Consider the following 22,092-nt stretch of genomic DNA (forward strand, 5'->3'; position numbering starts at 1 on the left):
CAAATTTATCAAAGTTTAATAAGATAAATTAAGTAGATTATAAAATATAATTACATTATCATTTTTCCTTATTAATTAAGATAATTTAATTGACTAGTTAGAAATAAATAAATAAACAAAATTAGTTTTTTTAAATTATTATTTATGCAAAAGATGTTTAATCATTTTAATATTCACTTAATTCATGTCAAGTAGGTGTAGCTCAAGGATAATTTAGGGGCGAATGTTCGCCTTTTGGCGAAATTAAGGGGTTTTAAATTTTTAGTGGGCGAATATTTTGTATCATAGTACATTTTTACAAATCACCTAAAATAGCCCACCTAATTTTAAGGGAGAGGGTAAAAAAGGTAAATTTAGCCCTTGAAATTAGGACTTACAACCTTCCATTCGCCCATTTTCAAGAATAGGTTTTATTTAAGTGAATCCATTCGCCCATTTTCAAGAATAGGTTTTATTTAAGTGAATCCTATGGGCCAAATACCATATTTATAAAAGAGGTATGGTAAATTAATAAAAATATAAATAAATGAGAGGTATGGTAAATAAATAAAGCATTTTTTATATTTACTCCATAAGTCACCTTATATACATGTAAGGGTGTAAACGAATAAAAATATAAATAAAGTGGAGGTATGGTAAATAAATAAATAAAGAGGTTTTAATTAAGTGAATCCTATGGGCCAAATACCATATTTGTAAAAGAGGTATGGTAAATTAATAAAAATATAAATAAACGAGAGGTATGGTAAACAAATAAAACATTTTTTTATATTTACTCCATAAGTCATCTTATATTTACGAACACTCAAAAAATGGGTTATATTTAGGTGAAACCTATGGCCAAAATACTATGGGACAAATACCATGGACTACATTGTTATTAATACCATGCAAAAAACCATTATTAACCCTAATATTAGAATTAATAAAAATAAAAATGGCACATGGTATTGACCCATGGTATTCACCTGGAATGTAGCCTATTTAAATGGGGGAATTAAACCAGCATGTAGCCTATGCTAAGATTCACTAGGATTTTACAAAGTTTTATTATTTAGTGAAAGACTCGCCAAGATCTTACAAGATTTTATAATTGAGTAAAATATTCGCCATGCCTGGTGAGAGATTCGCCAAAAAATTATATATATACATATTATATTATTGATAAAATCGCCTTCCATTTTTCCTATATACCATGGAGATTCGCCCATTTATTATATTTATAAATTTAGGGGGTTCTTAAAAAAACAAAATTAGTTTTTTTAAATTATTATTTATGCAAAAGATGTTTAATCACTTTAATATTCACTTAATTCATGTCAAGTAGGTGTAGCTTGGCTGCTAGGAGGAGTCACTATTATCTTTCCTACGAGAATTCTAGTCACTATTATTTTCTCCACCTAAGCTCTAGTCCCATGCCTAATAAGATCTCACGTAAAAATGTAAACGTAATGTTTAACACCTAATGTCTGACGTATTTAAAAATTAGTCTAATTATCATGCATAAACACAATATAAATTTAAAATATAAAGAGACTTATGAACACTCAAAAAAGGGGTATGGTAAATAAATAAAAATATAAATAAATCAGAGTTATGGTAAATAAATAAAAATAAAAATAAACTAGAGGTATGGTAAATAAATAAAACTTCTTTTTATATTTAGTCCATAAATATCTTTATAACGCAAAAATAAGGTTTTATTTAGGTGAATCCTATGGCCAAATATCATGGCACAAATAATTATTAATACCATGGGCCAAATACCATATTTATAAAAGAGATATCGTAAATAAATAAACATTAAAAAGTATTATGAGATATGGTAAATAAATAACAATATATCAAATAGGATTATAAATCAACATCTAATTATATACCAAGCCTATGGGCCAAATACCATGGTAAATAAAAGAGATATGATAAATAAATAAAAATATAAATAAATAGGAGGTGTAGTAAATAAATAAAACCTCTTTTTATATTTACTCCATAAACCTCTTTATACTTACAAACATTGAAAAAAATGTTTTATTTAGGTGAAGCATATGGGCCAAATAACATGGGCCAAATTATTATTAGTACGGTACAAAAAAACATTATTAACCCTAATATTAATATTAAAATATTAATAATAATATTGTTATTAAATCTAATATTCATATCAATATATTATCATATTAATATTACTAAATTTAATAGCTTTGGATTAATACATATTAAAGTTGTTATATCATAATATATATTAATATATCATGATATATATTAACTGTAGACATATATGGGAGGGAAGAACAAAGGCGTAAGTGATAGAGGTGGAGACATAGGAGGAGTGACAACGGAGAGATGTAGATAAACTAGAGAGGGGAGAGGATACATGAAGAGAGAGAGAGGGAGAGGAGTGAGAGAGGTAGAGAAGGGTAAGAGAGGGAGAGGGAGATACAAATATGGAAGGGGGAGAGAGGAGAGAGGGAGGGAGATAGTGAGAAGATTGGAGGGTAGGGAGGGAGAGAGAGAGAGATGGGGGAAGAGAGAGGAAGGCAGGAGAGAAAGGGAGAGAGAGGACTTGCGAGAGAGGAGGAGAGAGGGAGGGATAGAGAGATGGAGTTGGAGGGGGAGAGAGGGAAGGAAGAAGAAGGACATAGAGAGTGATAAGTGTAGAGAGAGAGGGAGTGACAAGGGGGAGATGGAGAGAGATTTAGTATGTTTAGGGGTGAGATAAATAGACAAAGAATGAGAGATAGAGAGAAGGTAGGAGAGAACGAGACAGAAGGAGAGAGGGAGGGATATAGTAACATAATTGGAGAGAGAGAGCGATAGTGATGGGGGAAGAGAGAGTATTGGAGAGAGAGAGAGAGAGAGAGAGAGAGAGAGGGAAGTAGGAGAGAAAGGGAGAGAGAGGAAGAATGAGAGACATGAATTGAGAGAGTGGAGGAGAGTGATAGGGGAAGAGAGAGGAAGAGAGAGAGAGAGAGAGAGAGAGAGAGAGAGAGAGTGATGGGGTAAGAGAGATGGAGGTAGGAGAGAAAGGAAGAGAGATGAAGAACGAGAGAGCGATGGATAGGGAGATGGAGTTTGAGGGGTAGAGAGGGAGGGAAGAACAAATACCTAGAGAGTCAAAAGTGGAGAGAGAGAGGCAGTGATAAGGGAGAGATGGAGAGAGAGTGTGTATGTTTGGGGGTGAGATAAAGAGACAAAGAAGGAGAGATGCATAGAATGGGGGAGAGAAGGAGAGGGGGAGGAATATAATAATAGAGTTGGAGAGAGAGAGAGAGAGAGAGAGAGGAAGGAAGAGAGAGAGGATGTGAGAGAGTGGAGAGAGGGAGGGAAGGAGATATGGAGTTGGAGGGTGAGAGAGAGGGAGGGAAAGAGATATGGAATTGGAGGGTGAGAGAGAGGGAGGTAAGAAGAAACAAATAGATAGAGCATGGTGGAGAGAGAGAGAGAGAGGGAGTGATAAGGAAGATGGAGAGAGAGGCAGAGAGGGCATCAAGAGGGAAGAGAGACAGAAGCGAGAGAGAGAGAGAGAGAGAGAGAGAGAGGAGGGGGGAGGGATAGATATATAGAGTGGAGAAATAGAATGTATTTTTTGGGGGTGATATTGAGATACAAAGGGAGACAGAGATATAGATCGAAAGTGAAGAGAGGGAAGAAGAGATTGATATATGTGGAGTGAGAGAGCGTGTGTGTTTGGGGCATTGAGATAGAGAGACAAAGAATGACAGATAGAGGGATATATAGATATATATGGAGGGGGGAGAGAAGGAAAAATATTTCTTGCACTAGATGACTTGATTTCAAAGTAGATGGTGATTTCTAATCCTATTTGATTGCTTGCACTAGATGCATTGATTTTTTTGTAGATGTTGATTTCTAATGATATTTGATTGCTTGCACTAGATGCATTGATTTCAATGTAAATGATTTCTAAGGAGAGAGGGAGAGAGGGCATCAAGAGGGAAGAGAGATAGAAGCGGGGGAGAGAGAGAGAGAGAGAGAGAGGAGGGAGGAGGGATAGATAGATAGATTGAAGAAAGAGAATGTATTTTTTGGGGGTGATGTTGAGATACAAAGGGAGATAGAGATATAGATGGAAAGTGAAGAGATTGATATATGTGGAGTGAGAGAGCATGTGTGTTTGGGGCATTGAGATAGAGAGACAAAGAAGGACAGATGGAGGGATATATAGATATATATGGAGGGGGGAGAGAAGGAAAAATATTTCTTACACTAGATGACGTGATTTCAATGTAGATGGTGATTTATAATCCTATTTGATTGCTTGCACTAGATGCATTGATTTTTTTGTAGATGTTGATTTCTAATGATATTTGATTGCTTGCACTAGATGCATTGATTTCAATGTAGATGATTTCTAACATATTTGATTACTTACACTAAATGCATTGATTTCGGTGTATATGGTGATTTGTAGTCCTATTTGATTGTTTTCAATAGATGCATTGATTTCACTGTAGGTTTTGATTTAAAATAATATTTGATTGCTTTCATTAGATGCATTGATTTCAATCTAGATGATTTCGAATCATATTTTATTGCTTGCACTATATGCATTGATTTCAGTGTAGATGGTGATTTATAATCCTATTTGATTGTTTTCCCTAGATGCATTGATTTCTTTTTTTGCTAAGGCAAGAGCAGATCCTTCTTATTCAATTAAAAAGAGAAATAGTGTACAATCAACAACCTCGGTGGTGGGGCTCACCAAAAGGACGGGCCCACCTCAATCCACAGTCACAAGGCAACAAAATGAACCTAGGGACGCGGTCAAGCACGAATGGAGTTCTCCTTGCTAGAGTTTCCTCTGCCTCTTAGTTTGGCCGCTTTTCCCATAAAGTACCTTTTTTGGGTCCGATGTTTTTAGGCTGGATTCAAGATGGTGCTTTTCTGCATCAGAGCAGTCTTGGGGTCCATGGTAAGATCAGGAGAAGCGGGAGATTTGTTCCTACAGTCAGCGGAGTTGTTATCCAGGCCATGTTCAGGTGGAAAACCACACCATGGTGGTTTTCCAGTGATCGTGCGCAGCTAGCATGGTAAGTGGTTTCACTTTTTTGGATGCGATTCCATTGAGGAATCAACACGTGGCAGAGGGTTGTTATGATTACCACCCTTCATCGCTGACTATCGTTCGGTTAATTGGGGTGGAGCGATATGGTTCCTAGCCGTTGGATCCAATCACCGAGATCAACAGTTGGGAAGAAGCAGATTGTTTTGTGGGGCCGGAAGGATTTAATCTCCCTTTGGCGCGGTTTTTGAGGCAGTGGATAACCGTCATAAACTCATAAGATGGCTCCCGCGGGTTGGGTTTAACCTGAGGTTGGGTGTAAGGTTTTGGCTTTTTGTAAGGGACTATTTGTCCATAGTTCTTGTTATCGGACAATTTTGTGTACATAATGTAACCATATTCTGAATTAATGAAATAGAAGGTTTGGCTCTTGCTACAGCAAAAAAAGATTACTTCATTTTTTAGAATATACTTTTATGTCGTCTAAGTAGATTACGACTGACCTATTTACTAATCCCTTAAACGCAATGTGCATGGCTCTCTGAAACGTGGCACCAACATTGATTAGCCCAAATGGCATCTTTTGATAAGCATAAGTGTTCCATTTCATTCTGAACGTAGTTTTTAATTGATCATCGGGGTGGACCAAGATTTGATTATACCCTGAAAAGCCATCTAAAAAGGACATTAACTCAGACCCTGTGACTGATTGTAATATTTGTTCCATGGGGGGCAGTGGAAAATTATCCTTTTGGCAAGCTTTATTGAGATTACGAAAGTCTATACAAATCTGAATATCACCATTTTTCTTTCTGACTGGGACGAGATTGGAGACCCATATGGAATGCCTAACAGGAAAAATAATCTTGGATCTTAGTAATTTGTTTAACTCAGATTTAATCTGGCTTTCCAAATTAGGATGTATTTTCCTCAATTTCTGCTGAACAAGTTTTTCATCGGAGATCATCGGAATTGTATGATGTATAATTGAAGTGTCATAGGTTTTAAGATCATCGTAATTCCAGGAAAAGACACTCTTGTATTGTTTCAACAATCGAATGAAAGCTGATTTTTCTTCAGATGTCAGGCCAAGACCTAGGTTGTTGTTCTGTGGTTTCATCTCTGTCCCTAGATTGACTAATTCATATCTCAGAGTTGAACTCTGGAGTTTTGAATTGGTGGATCGTTTAAATCTGTCCTTCAAGTCATATAGGTCCTCTAACTTGACTACAGATTTTGGTATAGCATTATTGTTGTTTTCTTGTTCCAGTTGTTTGTCGTGTTGGTCTTCATCAATTATCTGATTATTATAAGAGCCTTCTAAAGTAAGAAAAATTACAATATCAGGGTCATTGTTGAAAACTCTCCAATTGGTAATGTTATCAGGAATAGAGGCTCTAAAGATTAATTCAATCGAGAATTTGTCTGGGCTATAGTCCTCTAATGGAATAAGCTTGGAAGCTACGTTAGCGAGGAGATCGGCACTAGCGTTTTGGAGTCTTGGAATGGATGAAATATTAAACGCTGTAAAGTGTGAGGTCAAGTCTTGTACTAAAGATTGGTAGTGTTTCAAGTGTCCTAACAGACAATGTATAGTATTTCTTGCTTGTCTAATGACAATCTCAGAGTCTCCAAACACTTGCAGGTGTTTGATATTAAGTCTGCTTACTTTGTATAACCCTTGAACCAATGCTTCATATTCAACGGTGTTATTTGTGCAATTGAATTCAATTCTACATGCTAACATGGTTTTTTCTCATTTTGGACTAACTAATATGCAACCTGCTCTTGCTCCATCGTTGGATTTAGAATCATCAAAAAATAATTTCCAAAACAAGGTTTTATTTATAGGTTTATCTACAAAATTGATGCATCTAGAAGTGTCCGTCTAAGAGAAATTTTCTATTTGAGATAAAACGGAATTTTCCAAAAAAGGTGAGGTATGAGCATTGAAATTCCCTAAGAACGACTCAACCGAATAATTTCCGATTATGTTGTTGCTATAAGCTACAGGCTCGTTTTCTCCTTCTAACTCTGTCACTATATACTTTTGATGTCTTTCTCATTCAACCTTGATTTGATTTGGTTTGCCGTTGTAGGGGAGCCACATATGAGACCAGTCAGTCACAAAGTAACTGTGAAGCTTTTCTGACCAATCCCTACTGAGGATCAGTCCATAGAATTCAGGAATGTCAGCTACAAGTATATCGATAACTTGACATACCTTTGGATTTGATGAAAGCCTTATGGTTACTTGATTAAGTTCACCGATGACCTCAACTTGAGACCGATCTAGCTATACTATAGATTTCTAAGGCTGGACGTTTAGTTTAGCGCAAACTGTCTTAGGTAAAATGTTTGATGATGCACCGGAATCCACTAGACAGTTATGCAATTTTTTATTGAAAACTTCAAAAGTAAGGAGAAATGGCGGAGTATGGGATTTTGATCTTCCACCAATCAGAGCAATGTCAGTTGGATCGACTTTATTTGAAATGCCAGTCGTAGGTTTTCCCATTTCATGAGTAGCTTGTGAAATTACAACGGTAGGAAGAGGCGTAGTAGGTACTGCATTCAGCTCTTTCAAGAGTAATTTTTGTTGATGTTTTAATTTACTGAGCTCATGAAGAGTAATGTTTGCCCTGGTTTTCTTCATATCTTCAACAATGTTATACTCCATTTCATCTGAGATGATAAGAGTTTTGGATGAAGGTGTTGAATCAAATTGGATTGGGTTTGTTTGAGTAGACTTTGGTGAGGACTTTTTACCTACGATTTTATCCTTGGGAGTCGGAATTGGGTTTTTTTGTTTAGCACTGGATTGTGGAGGATCGAGTTGATTTCTACTTCTAGTGGCAACAGGTAATACATCTTGATCTTCCTCATCTGGAAGAATGAAGTCCCACATTCCTTGTAGTTCTACGACTTCATCATCATTGGTTTGTTCCTCATTTGAAACTTCTTCCTCTTCCCCTTCTGATTCTGTGTTTGTTATAGCATTTGGAGGTTTAGGATCGGTTGGAGGATTTCTTTTAAAGGGTTTAAAAGGTTTCTTGGAAGAGGTTTCTGCTACTTGTTTCTTTATATCAACCATTTCATTGGACATGGTCTTTAAGACTTTCTGTAACCCTTCCAGGTTGAACGAGTCCTTCTGTTGTTTTTTCTTAGAATCATTTCTAAAGGACACTTTTTTAGACTTTCTTTCATCTACAACGTTTTTCTTTTCTACGGCAAGGATACGTTTTTGTACAACTATTGCCTCTTTCATATTTTTTGCTAACTTCGACTTGGCAACTCTATCTACAAATATAGCTGAATTTGAAGGTAAAGCAGAAATATACCATTCGTTTTGGACTTCATCGCTAGGCTTAGACACTGTTGGTATTTTGTTCAATAATTTATTGAAGTGAGAGTTGAAATCCTTAATTGGTTCCTTTGGTTCAGCTTTTAAATTGGAGAGGTCATTTATTAAGGTTGTTGTTGACCTATCATCCCCAAATTTTGTTAAAAACTGATCTTGAAATGTATCCCAGTTATTAATGGAGCCTACTGGTAAAGAAAAATACCAAGATCCTGTTGCTCCTTGTAAAGTATAGGGGAATAATCTTACAACTGCGTCCTCTTCTGTTACTCCATTCAAATTAATAGATAGCATGAAATTATTTATGTGTTCCTCAGCTAGTTGGCCATTGTCAGGATTGAATTTGGGCAACCATTTCTCAGGATGAGCTGGTAATTGAGATAAAGGTGCAGGCATTCTTACAGCCCCTGGGTTGGCCCATGGCCTTGGTGGTGGATTTCCTGCCATCGTCAGGGTATGAGTAGGAGGAGGTGTGGCAATAGTTGAAGGTAATTGGGTAGAGGAGGATGTTACTCCTGTACCTGTATGAACCACAATCTGGAGTTGAGGGATGGATGAATGACCTTGTGATGATATGGATGGGATGGTAGATGAAAATGATGATAGAACCTCACTCTGAGATTCTGCTGGTGTTTTCCTAGCTTTCTTACGACTCGGTAGAGGAAACTCAACTAGTGGGATTCCTAATTTTCCGCTCTGTGCTCTAGTGAGTCATTGAGATGGGGTCAGATGAGAAGTGACACTACCTTGGGATAACTCAGATTTTTCTTGAGATATAGAAATCCCCTGTAACTTATGAATTAAAGTTTGTAACTCAGGGGGATATGAAGAAGAATGATCTAGCTTGTTTGGAATTTCAGTAATGTGCTCTGTATTTTTCTTTTCAACTTCTGTTTCCGAGATAGGAGATTTGGAATGCGAACGAGAAGTTGAGGGTGATGGTGAGGGAGTTTTACTCTTAGAATGGCGTGAAGATGTAGATTTACTTTCCATTCATAGTCAAGCCCTCCTTCTAGTGCCAAATATGTTGAAGGCTCGAAAAATCGGGACTCCAACAAGGGGGATAACCACCCGGTCTGGACCTTAGGACAACTCCTTTTCTGTTTGGAATAGTGGCTCCGACTGGGGATGATGGGACCAGTTTCCCAATCTATTTATGATGTTTGTGCTAACGGGGTGATGTTTTTCTTTTTGGGGTTTTATGAAGTGAATACTTATTCCAATTTTAATCTATCTTCTAACTATCATATGTGATCTATCATTATCAAATAAAACATCTAACTTTAAAACTATCCTGATAGTAACGTTTATATGCGATCTAAAATGATTTCTGAAAGTAATTGATAATAAATATCATTCAATCACATTAAGAAAAGAATCCATTTGATAATGATCATTTCGTATAAAAAGTTAGCCGAAAGGATATGAAAGATATATCGCATAAAGAGTCATTCACATATTCACCATAAAGAATAAATCATCATCATATAAAAGTGAAATAATGATAACTAAGAATTTAAACTTTCATACATAAATAACTGAAAATTATTTATTGCTTGATACACAAGTAAAGGGTATTAAGAGATAGAAGCACCATTTGTAATACGTCCTACTCATATGCTCCAACAATATGGATTTCTCTTCAAATAACTTAACATCGACTAAGATTACAAAAATTCAATTTCAGTAGAAGATGCTAAACTCAAGTAGAAAATAAATCTCGTTCCATTAATTTTACCAAAACCTCCTCAGTGGGGGGCATAAGTGCACGTTCTGAAGAATGTTTTTGATAAAAATTTTGGACCCCTCTCTAAATGCATGAGAGGGGTTTAAATACTAATCTATGAAACTTAAAAATAGATATTTACAAAAATAGATGAGGAGGTTTAAACGACCTACCTCATTTTAAGCAAAAATAAACAAAAACAAAAACAAAATATATCTATGACTAATCCTGCATCTGATCCTTGAGATCGCAAATATCTAGCATTAGCTTTAAGAGTGTCGGTTGGCCGACTTCAGCTTTTAGTTGTCCTACAAATATGGCATTGGTGAGTGCTGGCACTATTTTCTCGGCAGAAGTCATCAGGCATTTCAGGGTCATCCATTGACTGTGTGGTTTCACTAGGTACTGCCAGTATGCTTCCCAATTCAATCTGTTTACCTATTTAATTACCTCTGCCCTTTCCTCTGCTGCTTTTTTCCATACTGCTTGAAGTTGTTGTGCTTTTGGAAGAAAGCCAGGGGTGGTTTCTACTACCAAATTAGCCTTGTGTAGATTTTCATTTATACATTCGATGACATTGTTTGCTGCCGCCATCGCATCCTCCATTGCCTGTTCTGCCTCCCTTAACCGAGAATCACATTTCACAAATAAAATTTCTTTGTGTGATTCATCAATTTTGGGCATGTCTGCTCTTTTCCCTTCTTCGGATTTCTGCCAGTTTAAGAAGTCTGAGACTTTCTTAAAAATTGAATCATATTCAAGTTGTAATTCCACAACTTGATTTGTTATGTTATTACTCATTTCGCAGTGGGAATTCCACTACGAAATCTTCTGGCATAATAGTTCTTTCTGTTGTAGAAGCTGGGAATTGAGACCAGGTGCCTCTGTGACAAACTGTTCTATTTTGGGATCATCTTTATGTAGTTGTATTATACTTTGTAATTGTTCTTCTTTACTAGCTAATCTGCTTTGATTTGGTAACTGCATTTGCTGAAAGTCTTGATGAAGTTTTGCCAACTGTGTTTCTGCTTGTTGGTTTATGCTGACCTACTATAACTGTTGTTCCAATAACAAAATCCTATCTTCTTTTTCTTTTAGCAGCAATTGTACCTCTACTGCTTTGTCAATTGTTGTTGAAGCATATGCACCTACGACCTGTGAGAGCCTATTGATATTTGCTGATGGATCTGTAGATGGGCCTTTCCAAAGAACATCCAGAGGTTCATCCTCGAGAGTGAGCACATAATCCAATTTTCTTTTCTTTCTTTTTCTTCTAACGATGGATTTATTTTGAGGGCTGTAGAATACATCCAGAGGAGGAATTTCCTCTATTCTCAATACAATTTCAGATGTGGGAGAAATAGGAATATCCTCCATTTCCAGAGTGCTAACAGCTCTTTCTATTATCATTTATGTGGTCGTCTCTTTTGGGTTTGTTGGTGGCTCTGCGTTTTGTTCCTCTGTGTTGAGTAACTTATTAAAACTTTCCAGTTATTCTTCTAAATCAATTATAAGCGGCTTTGCTTGCTTTGTAGTGGGAGTTGAGGCCTCAGCTTGATTTACAAACAAATTCTGTTGATCAGACTCTGTTGTGGACTGGGATGTGTCTTTTATTGACTCCTTGTTCTTGCTGTGTTCATTTTCTAATTTTTTTTAGATTGATCATCAGACTTTTCTGCAGATTCATTTCCAGAACTTGTTTTGGACTTCTCTTTTCAATTTCCACTTATGCTTACACTGGAAGTAGAATATCTTATTGGTTCAATGAGTAATTGGTCCAATGGGACCTTAGATAACCTCTATTTTCTGTAATTATCAAAAGTTTGGATACTTTCTTGGTCAAAAATAATTTTTTCCATATGCTGAACTTCTTTGAAGGTGTTTTTCTGCAGGAAAACATCATCAAAGAGATCTTTTTCATGGGTAATTTTCTATTTATTTTAACCATTGTGGTAAAATCTTGTACAATACTAAAGGGATCATATTGCCTTCCCGGGAACTTGGGTAGTTGTAAAGATAATACATTATTAACTTCTTTGAAAGCATGTCCTAAGTCATGCAATGCAAATGCTCCGCATGTTACAGGAAATTGAGGCCAAATGGACTTCTTGGAATCTTTCAGTACTTTGCTCATCCCCCCCACACTACATGTCTGGTAGGCTATCTCCCTCGCCATTAGTTTGTCTGGGACGTAAAAAGGTAGCACATGGGGTGAGGCAATACTGCCAAACACTCTGATATACGTGAATAATTCTTCCCCAAACCATCTCGCTACAAGGAGAATATCTATCTCAACTTCCTGGGAAAACCTTGGGACATCTCTGTTGTAGATTTTTTTATGAATCGAGAGTATAACGCTGTGGAAAAATTTGAAGAAATGTGGCACAAAATTTGATTCCCACATGACTTTGTGATAAATTTGAATGGGAAGTGGATTTTGAACCATGCACTTCCATCCCATAACAGGAAATTTGGAACCAAAACAAATAGCGTCCATAGCATAGGCACTCATGAAAAATGGAGGGTAAACCCTCGAAGCAATGCTTCTTTTTCTTTTGTATTCTAAAATTGCAGTGGCTAAATTATCTGACAGGATTTGAGCCCAATTCATTATTGTAGCATTGATAACTACATCTACTAGGGGTAATCATTCTGATGAAAATTTGTTGTTGTATGGTTTACCAAACAGTCTACATAACATAGCGACAACAAAATAGTAAGGGGAACAAAGAGAATCGGTGTCGTACATACCATTTTTTATATTTTTTGAGTCTTTCCTCATTGTTTGACCAATGCTTCGTGCATTCTGCCAAGTCTTCATTCTCCTTAGCGAACTTCTCAACAAAGTACTTGTTGTAGATGCCCTTGGGTTCTGGTAAATGGTACATGAGCCTCAAGTTGTCTGCAGTAAACAACCCCATGACTTCCTGGCTTGCCGTCTTGAATTCTCTGTCAAATATGTCTGCATCATCTATAATCCATTTAACCATGTCGGTGTAAGGGAGTATCTTTGGCTGTGCAGCAATGCGGTGCAAGAATGAGCATGCAAGCTCAGTGAAAGAAGCATCAGAAGAGCTGCGTCCAACCACTGTAACTATTATTTCCATAATTCTCGGTTATTCTTCCTCCAATAATTTATACGTAGTTTCCCACGTAGATGTTCCTGCATCTCGATTACAGGTAGTGTCTGTGAATAATGGGGTCATTTTTTATTTCTCAGATGCGGGTACCTTTCCTTTCTTCACCATTTCTTCGGATGTTCTACTTTGTGTGTTCTTCCTGAAAGTTACAAGCAGAAAGAAGAATAGGATAAAAATGATAGTAAATGTAGAAATAATCAATAGAGAGTACGAAAATAAGGTGACGGAGGGTCTTTAATTCTAAATCACTTCAAAAGATATCAATTTACGTCAAATGACCTTTCACAACTGATCGTAATCGTTTTTAATAAATGTCCACTAATGAACCGTTATACTTGACTTAATGTTCATAACTTCACATCGAAAGTTGAGAAGTACTCTCCTAGAATCGTGAGCCCTTTAAGTTGCGATTAAAGCGATTTTGCGATTTGCTGCGCAATATCGCAGATCGCTATATCGCAAAAACTTGTTTTCGTTAAGACCTACCGCCATGTGAGTTGATGCGATATGCAATATGCGAGATACTATCGCATTTCGCAATATCCACTTACGCTTTATCAAGTAACGCCGCATGGTTGGAACTGCGATGCGAGATGGTTATAGGAATTTTATGATTTCACATTTCGCGGATCGCGTTTTAATGGGGTAACTTTTATAAGGGAGGTCCACCGTAATTGTTTTTGCGATGCGAGAATAATCTTCTTTAAAGCGGGTTTTTTCAAGATTTACTTTAATATTCACGACTTTCCGGGTACAAAGTTATTCTTAGGCTTTTTGATCATGTGGCGCTTATTTAGGAAACTTAATGTTTATGAAGTTTTATGCACCTAAAGTATGAAAAGGTCCTTTCATGATTTTAGCAAGTTCCACTTTGACATCTTATTTTATTCTAAAAATAAAAAGGCATGACTAGATGCTAAGATTTGATTTTATTGGAAGGGTCCCCATTTATTAGTGTTATTACTAACATAAATAAATGGCGGTTTGTTGATAGGTACAATAGAGCCAAAGATCGGGCTTGAGCACTGGAGATGCACAGTGCATAGCCTTGGGAAGCAGGAACTGCGCATTGCACAGTATCAAGGGGTAAATATGCATCTTGAGGGTTGGAACTATGCAATATGCAGTTGAGGAAGGTCAGATGAGGCTAGGTTTCTCTGAATTTCTGAAAATTGGTAAGGACCAAAGAGACTGATATTGTGAGACTCCCTCCTAAGGTCCTCTAACTAAAAACTAAATTTCTCTAATTTTAAACACAATAAGATGGGAAATAACTTATTTATATCTAATCATTTATTTGATGATAATATACCATTAATTTTTTTTTACCACAAATTAAATAAGTAAGAATTTCTTTGCAACCATTTACATAAGTAATAAATAAACGGAGGAATACATGTTCCAATAGCTTAGTTGAGATGCTCCTAAGCTCTTGACACTGTTGGGATGATCCTCTTGACTACCCAACTCGATTTTCCTCCCAGCCAAATAGGAAGTATTTCCTAGCCCAGGGAACCTCCACAGGTTCCCTAGCCCTTCGAGCCGAAGTCCAGCCAGATGTAGTGTGTCCAAGTTTAATAAACACTCTCCAGATCCAAGTTTGTATTCCCTCATTTATCTCTCCATTCTCTTCCTTCTCTTTCTCCACATTCCTCTCTAAAAAAAATCCTCCAAAACAAAGCCAATACCAAGGATTCCCCCTCTCCTCTCATCATCCTTCCCCTTTTATGTATCTTCCTCCCATCCACCTCAACCACCTATCATTAATGTCATGACTACCCCCTCATAATTTCATTTAGTATCCTTGACTTTTCTTACCATATCTTGTTCAAGTAGATTTGAGAAGATTTTTTTGGGATAAGATATGGATATTTAATTTGGAAATTAATTGGAGAAGACCATATCTTCTCCCAAGTAGATTTTGAGAAGACACCTTGGGATATGGATATTTAATTTGGAATAAATGGAATGAGACCATATCCTATCCAAAATTAAATTTGAGAAGACAAGTTGGGAATTGAATAATAACAATAATAAAATCTATATTAGTAAATAAAATTACAGTTTCACAAATGTAGGTATACACCAATATTTCTTGATAATTATAAGTCAATATTTTCAGGTAATTTAAACACTAACAAAATTTGCATGATAAGATTAAGTAGGGCATTACATACACCCCTCCTTCAGAGAACTTCATCCCGAAGTTAGAGTAAGAAAGATACAAGGAGTTGGAAAGAAGTTTGACAATAAGGTATAACAAAATAGAGAGAGAGTTATAGTAGTAAAATTTAATAAGTCGAGCAATGATACCACTTCCCATCAAGAGTCTCCAACTAATTTATATCATCATATCCTTCTTAATCTACTTCCATTCCCACCCTATCCATCCTCTGTTGCTATATACTATGGCATCGGCTATACCAATCTAACCACTGATAAAACCAATATGGCGGAAGCGTCGACTATATCGACCTAACTTCCCCAACAGGAAATTGGCAATCGTCATCACATGTCTAGGGGAGCGTGTCCATCATTGCTCTCCCACGATTCCAGGTTTGGAGGTTACATGGTGAGAAATACCTCCACCCCTCCTTACAACTAGGGTCAACACCCTAATGTGGACCACACTACAACGCTGGTTGGATACTTGTCATCGAATAATCCAGTCAGGTAGTCTTGTCACCTGCCGTTTACATTTTACCCATGTAATAAGATTGCATATCAAGTAGATGCAAAATGTAATAGAACAATTACATCATACCTTTCCTCATTAGATGTTTTTACCTTCCCTAATGGAAGAGTAGATATTTGCTATCATATAGTTCTTTTGAATCTGCAGGTTAGTTCTCATTCATGCATATATATAACAACAAAATATATATAGATAAGTGATCTTAAACATCATGTTATTAAGTCTAGTATCCACGTGTCAATTTTGTAGTTCATACTGGAAATAAAACATAATTTCACTAAGTCATTCATTAGATAAATCATATCCACTTAAGCCATACATTAAACAACAATAACTCTGATAAGTCATGCACTAGATAAATCATCACCAAGTAATTCATACATTAGGTCATACATCAAACATTTCCATCATCAATACCTAATCCATCTAATGATTTATATAAGTAGTTTCACATGTCCAACTAAATCCATCAATATTACATAGCATTCATAAATAAATAACATGGAATTGCAAAATAGAGCCTTAGAATAGGTAGCTATCTAAGTCAAAATGGGCATCACAGATGCTCAAAAGTGAGGGGTAGTCATGACGTATTGTCTTTGCATCCTCCCAAGTAGGATATCCTGGGCTATACTTATCCCATTGTACCTTAACCTGGTCCATGCGATGTCTGAGCTATCGAAACCTACGGTCCAATATGTGTAATGGTTTGACCACTATGGTTCCCATGCCCGAGACCTGCAATTTCCTCCAATCCAGTTTGTGAGATTCATTAGAAACATAATGTCAGAAAATAGATACATGAAAAACATCATGAGTTTTATACAAATGGGGTGGCACTGCAAGATGATAGGAAACTGGTCCAATCTTCTCCTTGATCCTAAAAGGTCCTACAAACCGAGGTGACAACTTCGTCCATTTTCCAAATTGAATGGTGCTTTTGTTGGGTCGGATGCAAATAAAAACTTGGTCTCCTACTTCATAACTTCGATTAGTGTTATGTGGATCAACATAACTCTATTGTCTATCTTGTGTTTCCTTTAACCTTTGTCGAATATGTCTTACCTAGTCCTCCATTTCTTGAACTAATTCTGGCCCAGCTATTACTTAGTCCTCCAACTTTTCCCAACTCAATGGCATCCTACATGGCCTCCCATATAGAGCTTGATAAGGAGGCATCCTGATTGAATTGTGGTAACTATTATTATAGGCAAACTCTACCCATGGTAAGTTCCTTTCCCACTGAGTCTGATTATCCATGACGTACATTATAAGCATGTCTTCCATAACCTGATTTACTCTTTTAGTCTACCCATTTGTTTCTGGATGATATGTAATGCTCAAGTTCAACTGAGTCCCTAGTGCTGACAGCAAAGTTGTCCAAAACCTAGATGTAAATCGAGAGTCTCTATCAGAAATGATCTTGGTGGGTAACCCATGTAGTCGAATAACTTCACTTATAGAAACTCATGCCGCATCAGTAACATCGTAAGTGTCTCTCACTGGGATGAAATGGGCACTTTTGGTCAATTTATCAACTACAACGAATATAGAATTGTGCCTCTGTGAAGTGAGTGGAAAACCTACAACAAAATCCATAGAAATTACCTCCCATTTAGACATAGGGATGTCATGTGGTTGTAGGAGTCTTGCTGGATGGCGATGATCAGCCTTCACTCGTTAACATTCAAGACATTTGGCGACAAACTGGACTATGTCGTGCTTCATTCCTGCCCAAAAGAAGAGTTTCTTCATGTCCGCATACATCTCCTTCACTCCAAGATGTGCACAATATAGTGCTCTATGTGACTCCTCATAGTATGGTTAAACTTAGGAAAGAAGTCATAATAATAACTTATTCCTCATGAGCAAGCGCCTACAGAGGAAATCTAACATCTTCTACATGCTTGACACCTAACAAGCTAATAACATCAACACCCAGGATTTTATGACAAAGGTAAAACAATTAGTGATCATAGTTGAAAAGGGTGAGAACCAATTTATTCAAGTGGTATGTTCTACAAGTAAAAGAAAGTCAAATAGGTTTCTTATAACCAATCTAGTTGGAATCTAGGCACTCACCCTCCTCAATGCCTAACAGCAAAGGAAATTAATCGAGTTATGTAATTTAGCCTTGTAGACCTATTTTTATCATCTGATTCAAAGGAATTCCATACAAGATAAGCCAAACGCAATTTTGTAAAAAAAGTATTTAGACAGTTAGTTGTTATTCATAATCATATTATGGAATAAACCTTAGAATTTTCAAAACCATTTCTATAGCACATGCATTCTCTCAAAAATCCACTCCCACTAAAACTTAATGTAATTTGAGGGCATCACTCAATCTCTAATAAAGTGCAAGGTAAGGAGTCTTGATTTCAATCGACTTATAATATGTGCTTCAAGCAAAGGCCGTTAATTTAACTATCAAAAAATTACTTTTCCCATATTCTATCATCCTCTATGGTGTGCATGTTTGCAGCATATTTTAAGAAAAAAAAATGCTTGAAAGACAACTAATTTTGTTCAGACCTTATGCAGCTCAAATGAAGCCACGGAGATCAATAACTATAAACCCTTGTGACCTCTGAGCAAGCACTGTGCAACAACCTACATTAATAGTTAAACTATCAGCAAGGGTTGCATATCGCCCCACATCTTGGACACAAGATTTAGATGAAGTCCTTGTAAAGTCTTGTAGCCAATGCAACACGCAAGTACTGGATTCTTTTCATGTACACCTCTCACCAATGGCTCCTAAATGCCCAAACCATTTTTACTATTCTTTTGAACAATAAAAAGAGTTATCATACCTTCCATACAAGATAAATTTTTTCTTTTTTGGAGAGATCTTAACATGTCATTCTACAACAAATTTATGAATTTCAAGATGTCACAAATATTGTTTCCAGATAACATACGATTTCAATGTCTTTGTTGAGAAAATTTAATTACCAATTAGGAGCCACAAAAATTTACGATATAATTAATGGGGTGGAGAAGAACATGAGATACATAAGGAGCATCTTATTTGAATAAATTCAAAGAGAAACAACATTCAACATGGAGATTGACCAGAGCTAAGATAGTTACCAAATTGGATAAAGGAGTTATTGTAAGAAAAAGACTGGAGTTCCACCCAACTAGAGCTCGCTGATTATTGTAGGCTAATGGGCATTGGAGCTTGATTCCTAAAGTGAGAAGTCTGATCAATGGATCAAGATTTACAATTTGGTGTTGTGAGTGAGAATTAAATATACATGGTGTAGGACTTGTCACCAGTTCCCTGTTATGGTTGTATTGCCTCATTTATTTCATCAATATATCTGGGCTAACCTATTTTAGCTAGCTCATAAAAAAATAAGGCAATTTTTTTTTTTCCTTTCCATTTTGATCATAGAGTCTGCAATACACTTGGCCAGATAATATTTTTCCTTGATTATTGATAAATTGATTAATTGGGCTTATTTTTATAATTTATCCAATATTCTGACCCAATTGGTGACAAATGTTTATGAATTGGTATCAAAAGTCTAGGACAAAATCGCTCGTGGAGAACTACAATTAGAATCAACTCAATTTGCTTTTGATCTTGATAAAGCTACTCAAGGTTAGTTGACAAAAAGGGTCAACAATTACATGAATTTCTCAAACAATCTCAGTAGGCTAGAAAATTGAAATTTGAATTAGATCAATTTGCAGAGTTTGGAGCCTTTGCACAATTTGCTTTTGATCTTGATAAAGCTACTCAAGATCAGTTGGCAAAGAGGTCAATGATAACATGAGTTGCTCAAACAATCTCAGTCAGCTCCTTAGAAAGTATAAGAATAAATAGCTAGGTGAATTTAATCCGCTATATCTTATGTATTCTCTTTACAGTTAAGTTATTTTGCTTGACGAGCAAAATACTACCTAACTTATTTAGTAGATGGAAAATAAGAACCATCATGTGCCCTGTAACAATAAGAGGTGGAGCATCGCTTTGTAAATGAGTGGAAATTGTCCTAAACCAGTCTGATTGACAGCCGAAACAAAAAAATTTAAACCTTCAAATATTTGCAACAAGAAGCTTTGCTGCATCAAGTGCCCGCAACTGTCAGTGTGTCATCGATTAGACTTTAATATTTACGACTTCGGTAAAAGCCATATTTCATAAATTGTGGAATACAATTGGGAACAAGCTCTTGCTAGTCATCCTTGACCTAGTTTGTTCAAATATTGTTAACAATTTTGATCCAGATATAATATGGGAATGCAAGCCTAATGCTGGTTGTGTTTGCCAACCAGGTTGTATTCCTATTTAAATATCATAGCCAATCGAAAAATACTATTTCAACACACAGAAATGAGATGTTAATCAAATCTGAGGCCAAAAAAACCCATTGCCAAAAGCTTAAAACAGAAGAGGGTTGCCAAGCAAAGGTTTTAATTGATTTTAAAAAATTAGGTGAAAGAGGGCATGCCAGAGAATAGAATAGCCTAAGTCTTACTAAAACAATCTACAAATGTAACTGGCCTATGGATCCTGTGGGACAGAAACGCTTACATCCGATCTATTGGAACTCTATATATTTGTTGAACACAAGTGAAACCTAATCCAAGTCTGTCACAACATATTTATTGACAAGGAATTTTGAGAAGCTAAAATTAATCATTTGACTAATTTTTTTTTCAATATTTTCGCAAGTAATTTATCAATTCAAATAAATATTATCCAAATTTTATATAAATTAAAATTATTTTTTTAACTAAACAACACACAATTTTCTATAATATTTTTAACACTTAAATAAATATCCCATACATTGATATTTTAAAATCTACAAAGATTCCCACGCTTTATACACATACAGGAAAATTTTGAGGCATTCAAATTCTCCCTTAAGTCCTATTCCAGTCTCAAGAATCCAATAGAGGTTCTATATAATTGTACTACAATTTTAAAACGTGTATTGCTCAGCAGTTATATATCTTCCCTCATTGAGTAAAAACCATGCTCAGAGACCATTAAATAAAAAATAGAAAGCGACATAGAAAACAGATTAATAAAAATTCAAAAGGGGCATCCATGTTTTCAGTCGAAATTAAATAAAAAGATGTTATTAACATGAAATTTGGATCTCGTACTGAAAATTTATAGAAAAACTTGAGACTAGGGAAACATAAAATAAGAAGAAGAGAAGCAAAATCTACAAGACATCCATCGAGTTCTCCCGAGGCTAATGCAATTATTTTTTTTTTCTACCTAATCCAGAGACACGAAACCAGATAAAATACCAAAAGGGTTAAGAAGGGTTGCTTCGTACACAAGCTCTACACATCTTCCACGTTGCCCATGCAAGGAGAGGACGGGAGGGGGTTCGACCCTACCACCAACCATAGACGATTTCAGTGTACTCGTCCTTGAGCTAACGGAAGGATTTTCGGAAGGAGCCCTTGACCTTGCCCTCCACCATATAGACCTTGTAACTAGCCACGCATTTTCGTCGCTTCACTTCAGGGTCATTCGAACCCCATACCTTGGATGAATGGCTTTGGTGTGCTTGTAATTATAAGCCCTATCCATGGACACAGGGGGCTGCTGATGATGGCTGCTACCATACGCATAGGGAAGCTGGGGAGGCTAAGGCTATCCAGGATGAAGAAAGAACAGTGGAATGAAAAGACTTCAAATAGGAAACCTGGCGTGGGAGGAACATTTGAGAGAGAGTTGTCTCAATAGGAATCCATTCATATTTAATAATAGAAAGATGAATAGAAGGCTGACATTATTGAAGGGGGAAGACAATCAATGTCCAACGTCTCAAGAGTGACTACGTCTCAAGAGTGACTTGTGGATAAATTGGTTGAGGTGGTCCCTATTACCTATATCGCAATTAGTAGTACGCACAAAATAAATAGCCTGTGTACCAATGTCAGTCTGTGGGTGGGTTTAGATATTTGGTCCATTGTGAAATGTGTTCTTGAAAAGGGAGAATGTTGGGAAGTGCGAGAAGTGGGCCATGGAAATAGCCGGTTGGGCATAACTGCACATTCACAAAGAGTCAGACCCATGCAACTTGAGAGGCGCTTCGAGTGGAGTCTATCTCATTTTAGTCAGTTACTACACGCTACCATCAAATCAAATCAAGTTCCAATCAC

This window comes from Pinus tabuliformis, chromosome 5_1 (assembly GCF_031772625.1).
Source record: "Pinus tabuliformis cultivar Carrire ecotype Pingquan chromosome 5_1, CPIR1, whole genome shotgun sequence".
Lineage (NCBI taxonomy): Eukaryota > Viridiplantae > Streptophyta > Pinopsida > Pinales > Pinaceae > Pinus > Pinus tabuliformis.